This window comes from Zosterops lateralis (assembly GCF_965231275.1).
Source record: "Zosterops lateralis genome assembly, chromosome: 3".
Lineage (NCBI taxonomy): Eukaryota > Metazoa > Chordata > Aves > Passeriformes > Zosteropidae > Zosterops > Zosterops lateralis.
In genome coordinates, this window is record NC_139764.1 from 14,657,166 (window position 1) to 14,671,273 (window position 14,108).

A 14,108-nucleotide genomic window follows, 5' to 3' on the forward strand; every position below is an offset into this window, starting at 1 on the left:
CCAGGCCATGTGCAGACACATGAGGGGAAGCAGAGGGGCAGACACTGATCTCTTCTCTCTGGTGACCAGTGACAGGACCTGAGGAAATGACCTGAAGCTGTGTCAGGGGAGGTTTAGGTTGGATATCAGCAAAAGGTTCTTAATCCAGAGGGTGGTTGGGCACTGGAACAGGCTCCCCAGGGAAGTGGTCACAGCACCAACCTGACAGAGTTCAAGAAATATTTGGACAGTGCCCTCAGGCACACAGAGTGACTCTTGGGGGATGTTATGTGCAGGGCCAGAGCTGGACTCAATGGTCCTTATGGATTACTTCCAACTCAGGACATTCCATAATTCTAAGATGACTCTGCCCACACAACCTGAATTTCCAGTGGCTGCAGGGATGGAGCTGACATGGGAACTCCACCTGGCCACTCTGCTCCTACTGCAACCAGCATGGATAAAATGCACAGCAGCCAAGGGGAGGAAAGGGTTTAAGGGTTAGTAGTCTCTGGGGCACTAAATATACTAGGAAGAGAAAAGGAGAACACCTTCATTGCCGAAAAAAGTGATGGTAGAGGATGCTTCAAGGGCTTTTGTTTTCACCACCCATTTCCTAGAGAGGTAAGGCACAGACACAGGAGTGGGGTGCAGATGGACAATTCCTGTACTTTACAACCCACACAACACTAAAATTACTGTTGCATTTTTCCCACTAAATGAGACAAAGTTTGTAAGAAGAGATTACATCTTTTACTAAAGCAACTGCCACACAAGAAGAAAATTATCCACCCTTTTGGGTGCACAAGCCCCTTTCTTAGGCATGAAGAGGACTTTAGAATAAGACACTTGAAGCACCATACAGCTGCATTTGGCAACAGGTCTTGCCCAGCCTGAGGTTTCTGCACAAGAGACTTGCCTGTCTGCCCTTTACCATCATCCCAGCTCACAAAACCAGTACTCAAGTGCCTGATTTTTAATAACTCACCACTCCCAGAGGCAATCTGACTACATGTTCTCAATTACTGCTGCAAAGGAAAAAGGGACCTCCGTGGTTTTGGGGATTCAGGAAAAGACAGCTCTGCTGCAGCTTCTCAATTAGCTGCCCTAAAAGAAGAAACAGAGTGTGCTAATAATATAACCAAAGTCAAATGCCAGACCTGGGAATTTTCCATGTGGATACCCTGGTTTGATCCTCAAGAGACAGCCACTGGCCCACTGAGCACAGGCAGTATGTGTTGGGAAAGGACACCAGAGGCATCACCAGTGCTCTGTATTTTACTCACACAGAGAAATATTATTATGGATTGGTTTCTAAAATGCCTAAAAATGCACTGTGCCTCAGTACTGAGACACTAAACTCAAACTTTAAATGGTATTCTGCTTGTACCAGTATTTCAGAAACTGAGCATCTTGTGATACTGTGCATAAACTATTCACAACAATCTAACTAAAGCCACATTGCTGATAGAAACCCTTTTTTCATTCTTTGAACTTGTAAGGCTGCAGAAATATTTTATCAGTGCAAGAGAAGCATGGCTGGACAGGCAGAGGAGGATGTGGCCTCTGTGATCTTTCTTTGGCCACTGTTTATCTGTGTGGTGGTGGGTGTTGATATACTGGTCAAAGATAACCTCAACTGGGAGATTTTCATGGAAAATATTTGAACATCTGAATATTTTATTTTACCTGTCTCTCTGGCATCTATACTGAACAAGGCAATTTGTGCACTGAGTCAGTCCTGTGCTTTTAGCCAAGCACCCAGCACCAACAGGGTTTCATAGGTGATTTTAGGGTCACGTACTCACAGCCTGAAAGTGGGCAAGGAGGGAATGTCCAGTTCAAAAGAAACTTTCCTCTAAATCCTGACTAATGGCTGTTGTCTCGTGTCTAGTTTGCAGCTCATCTGATATAATTGGGGATATTCTCATTGCTCCCATAAGCAATCTAAGATCTGCTCAGCTCCTGCATGTTGCAAGTCCTGTCACAGGGAGTGCTGTGGCCCTTGGTGCAGAAATTCCTCCTTCCCTGCCTTTAAAGCTTTTCCACAAAGGGAGACAGAGAGTGCTTTTGGTCCAGGCTCTGTTACCACACAGGTATTTTGTGCTGCAGTCCCTGCAGCTCTCAGCATCTTCCATCACTTCAGGGCTGTGGCAGGAGCAGACACTACGGGGTCACGCTGAGGGACACGCAGGAGCAAAGGAACTTGACCTGCCTCTTACATCTGCAATGCAAATGCTCCTTGCTCGATATGTAATGGAAAGTGGAGCCTGTTTCTCTTGCTGTTGCTGTGACCAGCATGAACAAAATATTAGATAGAGCACAGAGCAAAATATGAGGAAGGCGATATGGGATAGAGATAATCACACCTCGCATGTGATGAAAGCAGACTGTGCCAGTCCACACCGCCTGCAAGGACAGGCTGCCGAGACATCTAGGAAAACATTATCTACTCCATGGCAATAAGCAGCGTTTTGTTCCACTTTATTTTTAGCTCAGTTCCTCCTCTTCCTCCACACATATGAGCCCTCCAGCTCAAGGCAAAGGTCCAAGAACAATAGCATTTCAAGCCAAAGACTAACCTCACGATCAGAAAACCAGAGCCTAGATATGACAGGCTGCCTTATTTACTAACACAGAGCAATTTACTAACACAGAGCACATAAACCCAAACCAAACCAAAATAACCTACTTCAATATTTTTGCTTCATACAGCAAGGAAAGCAAGTCTCCCTTGCACTCAGCTCTGATGTGCTGCCATGAGGAATACCCTGAGAAGTCAGATGAGATTTATTTAGAACACTGAAACCCTTGTGTGTATGTTCTTGCCATAAATTCGAACCTCAAATGGAAATGTGATTTGAATTTAAACACTTGAAGCTGTGGCCTTAACAGTAGGCACTTTTGTATATTCATGCTCCTGCCACTGTCCTCAGTCTCCCGTGGTCTTGAATGACGTGTTGTTTTTAGACAATTGGCTTCTTGTCTGCAGAAGAGCAGTTTGGCCCTATCCCTTCCATTGTCTTTTATGTCCTGCAAGGAAAAGGGGGGAGGAGACAGATAGAGAGACAGATTTCAATCAAAAGCACTACAATGATAAGAGATTAATAAAAGCCTGCCTTGTGATCAGATGAAACCTAACAGTCAGCCTGGATTTGATAACAAAAATGATCACTGCCAAGTATCACCCATAGAGTCGAGTACCTGCGTCACCTGCAGCATCAGCAGCTCCCAGCAGCTCCTGCTCCTGGTGGGTTTGTGTTCTGGCAGACCCTGCTATAGCCAACTCATCTTAAGGACAAGAATTTGTCAAGCTAATTGAGTAATGTAAGGATAGTGTTTAACAGCCACAGTTAACACTGAAGACACAAACAGCTCTTTCCTAAAGGCACACAGCAGAACTGGTGATGAAGAGCAAAACAGGCAAAAGCAGGTAGTCTTCTGAGCAGGGTGTTCCAGTGCTGCATTTTAACTGTTCCAGCAAGTTTCTAGGGCCAGTGTTTTAAGGGCCAGATATCCCATAACTGTGGAGGAGCCAAGTGGCACCAGACAAAGAAAAGAGAAGCAAATATGGGGCAGAGGGACACTGCAAAGGGAACTCTGCAGTTTGGGCACAGGTTTGGGGGTGTGTGAACTCGGGCACAGGCAAAGTCCTTGACACATGTTGCTGTTTCTTGGAGGACCCCAAAAAAGTCCCCAATAAAGAAGGCAGCAGAAACACCATCAATGTGTGAGAAAGGTGCTTTCTCTATGAGAGTGATGCTTGAAGATCCCAAAGAGAATAAACTGTCATGGATGCTCACGCTATCCATTGGGGGGATCCACCCAGGTCTCTGGGGATGCACAATTCACTCAGTGAACTAACTCCATTGCAATCTCATTCCCATTGCTGCAGACAGTTGGTACTGCACCCAAACCAGCCAGTCATCCTTTATCCTACTCTTCAAAGAGACAATTCAGAGTTTGAGTTACTGTCACCATGTTTCACTTTTTTTCATTCATACTTTTACAGCCACGTGTATGTTTGACCTGGGCCAGACCCGGGGAACCACTGAAGGGAAGGAATACCTCTTAGGCTACTGGGACCTGTTTGCCAGCTTTGATTTCCCTTTATGCCCAGGGGAAGGGGAAAAAGGGGCATGTCCCTGTGTCACTTTTTTGTTGCCACAATGAAACACACAGAGGTGGTGTGGAGATGTCATTGGTAAACATGGGGTTGTTGCACTGAGATATAAACCAGCTAACAGTAATAACAACTATCTCATGCTTTTTGTTGGCTTCTCCTCAGCCTCTCACATGGTTTGCTGGGAGGAATGGCTGCCCTTGCCAGTGCTGTCCCTGTCAGGACACTTGCTGATGACAAGCCTGTCTGTCACCACTTCCCTCAGACAGATAGTTTAGTCCCAAAGTATTCTCTGAAGTTGAAATTGTGTCTCTTCCAGGCATCCACCTATGCCATAATTCTTAAAATCTGCAACAAAAAAAGCAGCACCCACTGCATGTGCACGGGAAGCCTCCTGCATCTGTAAGACATTGCCCATCTCATGTGCACTGCCAGCATGACAGGGTATCCCACACACAAAGTGAAGAGGCACTCTTGTTTTGGAAGCCAAGATTTCCAGGAATCTATCAGGTTACCAGGAAATATTGGAGGATGTAAGATTATTGGTAGAAGTGATAACCTAAAGCATCTGAGCTGCCTGAAAGAGGCTTGACACATCACAAACTGCAAGTCAGGTGCAAACAACACACAAACCAGATCACACAACTGGGAAATCAGTGCAGGCTCAGAAAGCACTAGCAGAAATACAAACACCCTAAATCTAAGCCCATGTTGACCCTGGTAGTTCACAGTGTCGAGGGATGTTGAGCACGGAGGTTGTTTTCTCTCACCTGGCTTAGTTATCCCAGCAATGTCAGATACTCTGCCTTGATGAAACCTTTCCACTGGTTTTGGCCTTTCCCCATAACCCTTCTAGACCTTCCCTTCAGTCACTCCTGTTGCTCAAACTTTGATAGAATCATAGAATGGTTTGGATTAGAAGGAGCCTTAAAAACCATCTTGGTTTCAAACTTCCTGTGATGGGCAGGAACACCTTTCACTAGCCCATGTTGCTCAGAGCTCCATCCAACCTGGCCTTGAACACTTCCAGAGACAGGGCATCATCAGCTTCTCTGGGCAATTTGTTTCCATGATCATCCCCTTCCCTCTGGAGCAGAGAAAGGTCCCATTACCTGCCTAAATCAGCCCTTGCCACCACTTGCTTTTGTGAGCCTTGATACAGCCAGGGCCCACCTCAGATGTGCACAGAAATGTCCTTGGACAGGTATGGGCAAAAAAGTGGTTAGCACAGCAGTTTTCATAGCAATGGCTCATACCCCATCAGCTGTGATTCCCAGACTCCCCAGCCCATCCCAGAGTGTTGACCATTTTCTCTTTGGACATCTTCACCTCCAGCCTCTGGGAGATGAAATAGAAGAACCAACACTGATTTTTCAGCCATGCTGAATTTGCTAAATATTGAATTAAGTGCAACACAGTGAATTTAAAAGGCTCCTGAGAATGGCTACAGTGCTGACAAATTTGGGTTTGTCAAAATTCCATTTGCAGCTCTCCCATGGTCAGTGAATAATCCACACTTGCAGCCTCTTGGCTGAATGTGTCTAACAGACCCCCTCATGACCACTGTGCTTTGAACATTTTTTGCTGGATAATTTGGCCAGCAAAAGGTCCAACCCTATAGAAGATGATAGTCTATATTTCACCTAGCTCAGGACATCACAATGGAATGCTGGCAATTTCTTGCCTGGAAGCACAGTCACATTTTCCATCCCACGTCAGGTGCACGCTGCCCTTAGTGGCAGCTCACCTCTGGAATGGGGAGAAACAGCGATCCTGGTTCCCCAGCCCTCCAATGGCCTGACAGGACTCTTTAAAAATGACACCACAGACGTTTTACCAAGCTCCTGTTCACCATCTGCTCCAAGTGACACCAGCAGTTTTCCTCAGGAAAGGTCAGACACGGCGTCAGTGGGAAGATGAACGCGGCTCTCACGTGCGCAGCTACAGCTGTGCTGTGCCTGGTTACGGGAGTGGCCACAGCAGCCCAGGCCCTCCTTATGGAAATCAGCCATCTGCCCACAGCAGAGCCAGGGAGCCCTGGGGAGTGGTGGGAAATAAAGGCATGAGCCCTTGTCCATGAGGAGGGGGCACAGCTTCGTGCCACGCTCTCTGTGTCAGCCTTGGCTCTTTGAAGGTGTGTCATCCGCTGGGCTGGTGCAGGTGTACCTGTCAGGGTGGTTGTTCCCTGTGGGAAACAGAGAAGCAGTTCCCTATGGGAAACAGAGATGCAGTTTTCCAAATTTGGGTAAATGGCAGTCTGAGTTCCGGGAGACAGTGAACACCTTGAGGTATATATAGTCAAGCAGTGCCAAACAAGATGTAGTCACACCTTCAGACCAAATCACAGGATTTACTCTGACACTCACTCGCCTTCTCACATGAGGTGCTTTAACTGTGTCTGTACAAATAAACCCACTTCAGAGCAGGATAACGTACGGTGTCAGCATATCCTGTCATTAAGGTTACATTCCAACCTCACCTATAACCATTCACTTCACTGGTTCCTAAGCATTGACAAAAAAGTTCCTCTCAGAGAGCAATTTCTTATATTCAACTTCTACTTAGAACCATAAGGGGTTTTTTTAAACCTAAAAGGGGCTGAAGAAACATTTATTTCTATATGCAGAATTAGTGAGCTCTGAGCATCAGGTTCTGCTCACTGCAGGATGTGCAATATGGTTAAGTCATGATATCACAATTCATAATACTTTTATACAGCTCATACATTTAAAACAAGAGGAACAGAAATATAAAACCAGCCTGGAGTTACTTCTGATGTACAAACTCCATAAGACACAGTGCAAGGGAATTTTGACTAACAGAGATGCCAGGGATGGGGCATGCAGGGATTATCAGACAAGTAGTGCCTGGCAGGAGCCACCATCACCCAGTCCTTGCTATGCCACGAGCTGCAAGGAGCTCAAAAGCTTTCACTTTGCCTTCCACATACAACTTCCAAGAAAGTTTTAAAGAGTCTTTGCAGTTCAGGTGAACAGAGAATGCCTAGAGGCAGTTCAGGCATCTGGGCATATTTATTGATCTGTCACTGTAAATACACCTCACTTAGAGCTCCTTTCAAAACCAAGCCAGCCAGCAACTCCCAGCACAACACATTTTCTTCTGCTCTTCAAAAGCACCTTTCTTGACAACGAATTCCAAAGCAATTTGTATATCTCAAAGGTGACATACAAGCGGGCTTCAGGAGGAATGACAGTGAGGACGATAGGAAGAAATCTAAAGAATCTCTAAATATGCCAGTATAAGGATCCTCACGTAATTAAAAAAAAAAGAAAATTAAAGCCTTCCAAACATAGGAAGATAAGACCCTTTGTACATAACTGTGTCTTTAGTGGGGACTTTGGGCGAAGAGCAGCATAGAATCCTGTCTCTGTTATTCTTATATCATTTGCTGTTGTACAGTGCCCAGGTTATTTCTCAAGGACTAGACTACTGGAGCTTTTCATGCCAGGAGAAACAAGATCTCAAGTCCAAGGATACCTACCCAGATGTTTCAAGGCATTCTTTACTTCCCTGTTTGAGAAGATTAGCGCATATATCTCTCTCTCTCTCTCTCTCTCTATATATATATATATAAATATACACACACACCTGGTTTATAGATATATATAAACCTGCAACTATCAGGTTTTCTGAGGCCCCAAAAATCTTTAAGGTATTGCAATTGTGTAGCTTTATATTCTCATTTTATATTTCAGTATCTAAGGAGCAGAGAGATCAGATCCACACCCACAGGGTATTTTTTGGCATCCAGCTCCCCTTCAAGGTAAAGTGGAGGATGAATGCTACTAAAGCTAGAAGTTAGCAGGGAAGATCTGTCTAGATAAACGTCAAGAAACAGAGCAAGCCCAACAGAAAACAATGCCCAATAATGTCGTCAATGATATTTTAGTCTGTATGTTTTCCCAGCTCTGGAACTGGTTGGGGATTTACTACCTTACTTTGGGAGATGGACTACACAGCTCAAATGAAGCAGTAATGGAGCATTAACAGAATTAGTGTGCTGAAAGTGCTTTGTAGGCTGGAGTTGGACATTTTCATCCAGGATGATGGGATCACTTTCCTACAGTAATTAGTGGAGCAGCTGACATTAACTCCGTAAGTGACCTGTTTGTTGCCACCACTGTGAATCAAAATTAGATTAGCAGCCCCCCTACAGGTGTGGCTGCAGTATGGAGGTTAAAAGCACACTAAATGCTCTGCTGATTCAGAGTGAACCAAACTGCATCAAAAGGATTACATACCATTTGGATCAGCTGCACACGGAGAGGATTTGGGAAAGATCCTACAGCCCCAGGAAAGGGAGGTGAAGTGTCAATGCAAGAAACAGTTCTTGCTAAGTACAGAAGTATTTATTCCCAATCCATCACAAAATTTACAGTTGTCCCGGGTTGCACAGATGTGCTGTGTTCAAAAGCAACAGATGAAAACAAATAAAAATAACAGTGGCTTGAATAAATAAAACCCCAGAAACTTCCAATGTAGTGAAGGGGTCACTGTCAAAAAACGTTTTGGGAGAAGATCAGAAGAACTGACATCTCTCAAATTATATGTCTTGCAGTATTTGGTTGTTTGAAGTGATGCCCCCTATAATTCCAATTTTATTATAAAATATAAAGTTTTAGCCTTCACGGTTGCAGAACAAAGCTTGAAAATGTGACCCAAATATACCCAAAGGACTTCTTAAAAACCCAGACAAAATAAAAAGAGCTCTAATCTCTTAAAAACAGTCTCATGATTCCTGAGCTACTCTCAAAATGCTGTGAGGGCTTAGGAAAATTTATAACACTTCACTTGTTTCAATTCTGTTGTCAGGCATTAAATTCAAAGCATAGGGAAAAATAATTTAAAATCCACAAGAATTAAGAAATCAAGAAATATCTTCTGGAGCTGCATCCTTTAACTTTGCTCATTTCTCCATCACAACTGAGTCAACCAAAAAAAAAAAAAAAAAAAAAAAAGGGGAAAAATGAACCCAGGAAAACAATATGTAATTTTTAAGGCAAGTCAGTGCTCGAGGCCAGCTGAGGGCATGAGCACAGGAACAGGTCAGGAAAGGGAAACCTCCTGGAGCAGAGACTTTGGTGTCAGCACATGGCAGAACCCAGTGTAAGACTCAAAGGACAGACCCTCTTGTAACTGTGGAAGGAATAAAAGATGGGAAGCAAGCCAACGTGGACTAGAACAACACAGGGAAACAGGAGTCCAGTTGGGAGAAAATAAGCAGAAAACTGAATAGCAGCAAGGTTAAAAAAAAATTAAAAAATAGAAAAGCATCTCTGACTGAACCAGATGGGGAACTTTCACTTTGCACAGGCTCCTGACCATATAATTAGAAGAATATGTATTGACCATAATGGATTTTCCATAAATGCTAAGTGTCTCTGCAGAAGCTCTGTAGTTTCAAGCACACAGATACGAAAATATGTTTCTCTGAGTTCAGGTTTCTCAGATGATTTCTGGATAATTAAGGACATGCACTGCCACAGAGAGGGAAAAATTTCCATATATTTTCTAGTATAAGGAAAAAGTGAACAACGGGCCAGCTGTAGACAGACTTAAGCCATATTAAACTGTGCCAAGCATACCAAGCTGTTCAGAATGGACAGATAAACTGACATGGTTAACAGAAATAAAGTTCTTACACACATACACACACACACTCTCCTTAGACCAGAGGATGCAGTAAACAGCCATTTAAAAATATTCATGTGACCCTATCCCACCTTACAAAATCAGATTGCTGCCAAAGGACAGACTGTGACCAAAGCTACCCCTCCTCCCCCAGGCCTGACCTATAAATGGCACTGTTTAAAGTTACCACAGGCACTACTGCTCCTAATCTACCTTTAAGATGAAAGAAGTGCAGCAAACACCTTAAGTCTGAAAGAAAACATCCTGTTAAAGGTTTTGCTGCTGACCTGCAGCTGAAAAACAGCTGAAGCACAGCCAGGATTGCTCATAGCAATAGGTACCATGGCTCACCCCACAGCAGTGAGGCAGAGGAATGTGTGTGCTGGAAGAGAACAGGCTTTATTCTGCTCATTAAGAGTTAACACTGCTGACAACAACAAAAAGGCAAATAGCATTTGGTGTCGTGGCTGTCAGCCACCGTGCAGATTTTGTCACAGAAGCAAGTCAATGACAGTATTCTGCCACTGCTTCAGATCAGGAAAGGAGACATTTAGGTTTCCTATTTCAGTATGTGTTTCACTGGAAGAGGATAAGCAGGACACACTGGGAAGTGCTGACTCAAATACTATCAGCTATCAGTGTCTTGCAGTGCCCACGTCTACTTGAGTGGAGATTTTGGGGCCCCTTGTAGGTTGCAGACCAGTTGACAGCACTATCAGTGGTCTAGAAATGCTAACCAAGCTGGATTCCTTCCTCTCTTTCTCTTGTTTTTTTTGTTTTTTTTTTTTTTTTTTTTTTTTTTTTTTTTTTTAAACACATGCAAAAGTTTCACCCTTGAGCCTTCAGTCAGTAAGCAGTGGAAGGAAGAGACAGACTTAGTTTCTAGGTAACAGTGCTATTGAAATCCACCCCAGTGCTGGGGCTGACCCACTTGGGAGCTGGCCAGAGGAGCAGACACGAACAGAGGCGAGAAGCTGCTGGCACATGGGGCTGTCACCCACTGCTGTCACCCCCTGTACCACTGCTCTTCATGCCCTCCTTTGGGTCCAATGGGCCCAAATCCTGCTGCTGGTTCACCAACAGGCAAGGGCTGGCTTAGGAAGCCTGAGAAGAGGTGTTATTCAGCAGAGGCCAAATGCTATTAGTATTGATATTCGTTACAGTTATTCTGGCTATGCATTTCTCCCTGGGTTCTGCCTTGTGTTGAGTCCCTCCTGTTCTGCAGGGGGAAAGACACCACTCCTCTCAAAAAAAAGGAAGGGAATAAGTGAAGCCATGCACAGCTTTTGACATTCACCATCTTAATGCAAATAACTTCAAAGTGAAAAATCTTTAAAGATGAAAAAAGACTCCAGGCAAAAGCATTGCAAAGTACCATGGATCCGAAATTGTTAAATTCTGCAGTGGCTCATAACCCTCGAGGAGCTGATCATCATCTGGTAATGGTTCTCCCCGTATTTATAGTGTCAGAAATTACACACTTCCCCAGCATATTTTCTACAGAATAAGTCATGGCTGTAATTGCCACATATACAAGATGTGACTGCAAATAAGAGAAACCAAAGGCTAAGACACTAAAGAGAGCCCAAGAAGTCACACTGGAAAGAGACTCTCCCTCCACACACACAGAACAAGATATTGAAGTGTGGGAAAGCAGGAGATCTGGGCTGCTTCTAATCACTGAAGAAAAAAATGTCCACTTATTTTCTGGGGAAGCAAGATCAGACATGTTGATATGGTGGCTGCATTATCAGTTGTTGATCAGCAACATCTTCCTCTAACACAAGGTGCACACAAAATTAGGGCAATGTTAAGACCATTTTGCTCTAAGTGCTGAACTAATCAACTTCAACTAGAGTGCTTCTGTCTGAGAAATAGCTACTGAACCCCCTCAATTCTGTATCTCAGGAGCATTAATACTTATAAAGCTAGCAAATTAGAGTATCATTTATATCCTGATATTAGCCTGTAATATTGGCACTTTCAGATAAAGCCACTGGCATTTATATATATAAAATCACACGGTTTCATAATTTTGAGCTCAGGTATTTCTGCATATGAAAAGTTGACTGGAAACTGGTTTACCTTCTGCATTTTTTTGACAACAGAACTACTCAAAGGTGATTCTAAGTTGTATTAATAGCACAGGTTGCTGAAGGCTACATCTCTCCAAAGCCCTTAACTAACATTTTGCTGCTGTCTTTAAACTTACTTGTTTTGATGGATTTTTAAAATGTAATATGCTTTAAGAAAACCACACAAGAAGCCAGACCCCAAGCTATCACTGTACATAGCTGTGCTGGAGGAAATGAGGAAAAGGCAAAATATAGCAGCTGTAAATCTGTTTCTGTGATCTTACAGTACAAAATTGCTTCACTTTAATTTAAAATAGCAATACATAAAATCACAGAATCATAGTCCAGCTCCTAGCCTTACACAGGGCACCTCCAAGCATCACATCATGTGCCACACAATGGAAACTGAAGGAGAGAATCATTATGAGGAAGATGAACTAGAATAACCCAGGGAGAAGAAAGAAAAATCTTTCATCTATAAAGTGGTTTTTTAGAATGAGGCTCTGTAAGTCAGACATCCTTGTGCTAAGTGTCATGCAACAGAATGCATTGGGTTTTTGCTTTGCCTTTCATGATTTCTACCTACTATTTACTGAAACAGATGGAGAAAACTGCAAGCTGATCTATAAAGACTCTCCATCCCATGCCTCCCTCTTTCAGAGGTACAAGCAGAGAAAATAGGAAAACTTCCCAGGCATCCAAGATGCATTAAGTGGGACATATCTTAATTCAAATCAACAACATTCTTGGCAAGGGCAGGAAGGTACTGGCAGATTTTGGAAGCTGTGATCCTTCACATGCATGGGCTGATTTGAGATTTTGGTATTTTCAGTACATGCAGAAGGAAACACAACTGTTCTCATTACAAAGCCCTCTCTGCCCTTGCTTTTTCTACCAAGACATGACAAGGCTCCAGCAGCAGCTGCATGGACATTAGCTAAGCACATCCTCTCTCTCTGTGGCTGCTCAGTACTCATGTTAGAAGTAACCAAATCTCCTCTCTCTCAGTTTTTTGAGTAGGAAAAACAATCAAAAGGAAACATGGAAATGGCTTGTCACCTTTCAGGAGCTCCAGCCCCTGAAATCCAGAGGCCTCCACACAGAGCAAGTTACAAAAGAGGGTCAGTAAGCTGATATAAATCTGCTCAGCTGCACTGGAGGGGAGAGGTTTTAAGCCATTGTGAAGCAGGGGATGCTCTAACAGGGCAGGGTGAGTGGTGTCAGCTGAGGAGAGGAACTGGTATTCATTTGTCTTCTGTGAGACTTGGGGGTTGGTTTCATGTGTGATGCCACTTTAGATCATTAATACTTTCATCATAAGGCAAAACAGAAGAGGGAAGAGCAAAAGTAGGGTACAGATTAACTCATAGTTTCCCAAAGGCTCGTTTTATGAGAGGCTGGAAATCAGCTTCACATCAGTTCCTGCAATTTTCAGAAAGTCTTAAGTTGATTTTCAAAATTCCTGCAGCATTCACATGTGCTAATTTTTCCATAATTCAGAGTAAGGGTTTAAATTACTTGGCAATAAATTCATCTCGTGTAAAATAAAATTCTGTGTTGTGCCTCGAAATTGCAAGAAGTTTAGGAATTTTAGTTTTGTGGATTTAAAGCTGCAGATACTTCTGGAAATCTCCATTCAGAAAATCTCTCAGCTATGCCTATAGCTAGTCCTATACAGACAGAGGGGGAAAAAGGCATTTTAGAACAGTTCATCCTCTTCGTCAAGATCCAAACCTGCTGGTGTAGAATTAAAAAGAAAGAAACCTTAACCTTGCAATGGAGCTGATGGGCACTACAGGAATGGAAGAAGATGGGAGTTTAGGATTCCATACAGAACAAAGCACAAATTCCCAATGTGTGCCTGTGTCTTCCTCACGGCTCAAAAGCCATTGGATGAGGTGCACAGACATGCTTTTGAATTGCAAAAATCCATGTAATCATTTAGGCTGTTTTCCTGCTGTGAAAAGATGGGCAGGAGTGTCTAGACACCGAGAGGCCGAGGCTATTGATGGGATCCATCCCCATGGAGCTCTGCGGAGCTGTGCAGCTGCAGGCTGCAGCTCTCCAGCTGCGCTGGACTGGGCTGACAATGCTCCTGCCCCAAACAAAGCACAGCTTTGAGAACGCAGCTTTTGAGCAGAATCACCTCTTCAGGTCCCCAGCACAACGCAGCAGATCTTCTCCAAAAGCCTCTCGGGGAGTGTATTGAGAAATGTGTGGAAAACAAGTAATTAACCTTTAATCGTGTCCCACTTTGCCTGTGTAGGGGCATATGAGGC

The 14,108-nt window shown here is 43.7% G+C and overlaps 1 protein-coding gene across 1 annotated transcript in view; it reads right to left on the reverse strand.

Moving 5' to 3' along the window:
• Window positions 1-1,054, reverse strand: part of FOXN2 (forkhead box N2) — a gene marked incomplete at its 3' end in the record, with an annotated part of 46,570 nt that extends 45,516 nt beyond the window's left edge. The window contains 1 exon segment of the mRNA XM_083857684.1: window positions 968-1,054.
• Between the last annotated feature and the right edge of the window lie 13,054 nt (window positions 1,055-14,108).